Raw genomic sequence first — 2622 nt, forward strand, 5'->3', positions numbered from 1 at the left:
TAACCCTAAACACGTATTCATTTGCACACGCGGGTTAGGGTTAGGGTTAGGGACAGGGTTAGGGTTAGGGATAGGGTTAGGGTTAGGATCGACCACTCAAGACTAGCTAGCGCGGACGCGCGACTGCGCGTTCGGGTCCGCGCTGCTTTAGTAGTACCGATACATTTTACTTTAAATGGGGGGAAGCCTTTGAACAGGGATCACCTGGGGCGAAACTACAACGAAATCAAGACATTGACTGCTTGTTTAGCCCGACCACACACGCACACACGAGCACATATAGGTAGATATATATATACATGCACATACACACACACTGTGTGTGAGTCTCACATAGTCAGCAATGGATGACAAGCATATAATAACATCGGAATCTTCAATGGTGGTGCCTACATGTACGAGATGATTATACACCAACAGCATTTTGGTGATTCTTATGATCAAGACGTCCACACACAAAATGTGGAAAATATGTAAATGCCTGTGAAACGGAAGTTGAGATGACATTTTGGGATTTTGGACGAATTGTGTTTCATATCTGTATGAGTTTCTCTGGCGTAATTCCATTGAGGGAAAGAAGATATTTGTTCACTTTCTGGCGGCCTGTCTTTATGCTGCATAAAAGGTAAGATGCTTTTACTCTCTCTTTTATCTCTCCTTAATTTTTATTTACTTTTATTATATAACTAACAATTACCTGTGTGTGTGTGTGTGTATATATACAGGGTGTCCACAAGGTCTGGGTACACGGAGTAAATAAAATCATAACATAAACAATTAAATATAAGAAACAATAATTTCTTAAAGTATATGTTAATCCCCATGTACCCAGACTTTGTGGACACCCTGTATATTGCTTAAGCATTTTCTCGCACCGTCTCTGATGAAGGGATATATAAAATATCCTGGAAATATCTGTAAGACCTTCACTTTATAAATGTTCTGAAATCTTTCATAGCCTTGGACTTTTTTTTTTATCTCATTCTGTTAATCTTTTTATATATATGCATGCTGATATATATAACCTACGTTGAACTCTTCATTCGTATCATTATTGAACTTGGAGCTTAACCATAGTCAGTCCATAGCACTTACTCAGCATTACTTGACCGCGCTCTTATATTCGGTCTAAAACTACTTAACATAGTGAATCCCCTACAAAATTTATTAATCTCTTACAGTTACACCCAAATGAAAAGAAAAGAACATCATTGGCGTTAATGATAATTCTTGTCAAAAGTAACAAGTACGAAATTCAAACATTATTTTCCCGTTTGTTGGAAATCATTTGGACGAAGGTAAAGAATACGCACACTCGGTGCTTAGGGTTAGGGTAACGCCGATATATGGTACTGTTTTCATGTTATATAAAATAATATGTTTAGTTTAATTATTGAAAGAAGTCGAAGATAAAAAGAGGAAAGCAAGACGTGGTAGTGATGATGGCGAAAGTTAAGAAATACGTACACTCGGTGTTTAGGGTTAGGATTAAGGTTTTTGTTATGCCGAAAACGTGTGGTGTACGTATTCTTTACCTCCGCTAAGAAGACGTACACCAGGTGTTTAGAGGTTAGGGTTTTTGTTATTCCGAAAACAGGTGGTGTACGTATTTTTTACCTCTTCCTGAAAACCATACATATATTTTATATAAGATGAAAGCAATCCTATTTACTGGAAAACATAACATTGCACGAAATGAAATTTGTGAATAGTTTTTCTCGATCTCGAAATTTATTTCGCCACACATACTCATGAAGATATGATGTAAATAAATCACTACTAGTTCCATATTGTCACCAAAGTTACTTCTTGGAGAGTATCCATCGCCCTTCCATCGTCTGTTTATGGATGCTGTCAGTGTTTAGATAAATGGTTCTCAACCAAGGTCCTAGTGATCCCTGGGAATCCATATAAAATTTTGGAGGCTCCGTGTAAGTAAAATAGTAGATTAGGTGTCCATGTAATACTTAGGGATCCAGATGTATTTATTGTACAAAACAACTAAGTTCCTTTCTCAATGCTTTACGCAGTTCATCATGTCTCCGGACACTAAAACGTGTCCTCTCATAGTGTTGTTGCAAACCTACACAAGTGAAGGAAGGAGAAACATTTATAACCACTAGCATAGACGGGGTGGGTAGGGGCGGTCCGACCTGGGCGGCACTTTTAGGTCTGCTGTGGGCAATATGTGTTTTTTTGTGGGGTCCGGGGGCGACAAACGGAAGGGCGACCCCGGGCGCGAAATTTTTTTCCCACGAGTGTTCCAGACCCCAGTTATGAACTCATTTGCATACAGCCAATCAGAGCTCGACTATCAAACTAATTTATGAGCACATAACAAGTGATTGGTGATAAGATAAGGTCACTTGGGTAAGGAATGACCATGCTTCTTTTCTCTTTTAATAATGCTTGTTATTCTTGTTTCAACCATGGCTATAGTAGAAGACACTTGCCCAAGGTGCCACGCAGTGGGACTGAACCCGGAACCATGTGCTTCGTAAGCAAGCTACTTGCCACACAGCCACTCCTTTCAGTATGAATTTTTAAGAAATTATCTTAAAATTACAAATTATGCTCCGGTTCAACGATCGATTTGATAAGCACCAGCATATTGGGTGGGAA

General features: G+C 39.0%; 1 long non-coding RNA gene across 1 annotated transcript in view; it reads left to right on the forward strand.

Moving 5' to 3' along the window:
- The first annotated feature begins 63 nt into the window (after positions 1 to 63).
- LOC128247813 (uncharacterized) overlaps positions 64 to 2622 on the forward strand; it is a 114154-nt gene continuing 111595 nt past the window's right edge. Inside the window, exon 1 of the long non-coding RNA XR_008264132.1 lies at positions 64 to 625. This is a non-coding gene — a long non-coding RNA (uncharacterized LOC128247813). The remainder of the gene's footprint in view (positions 626 to 2622) is intronic.

The sequence above is a fragment of the Octopus bimaculoides genome, chromosome 5 (genome assembly GCF_001194135.2).
Source record: "Octopus bimaculoides isolate UCB-OBI-ISO-001 chromosome 5, ASM119413v2, whole genome shotgun sequence".
In the NCBI taxonomy this organism is placed as follows: Eukaryota; Metazoa; Mollusca; class Cephalopoda; order Octopoda; family Octopodidae; genus Octopus; species Octopus bimaculoides.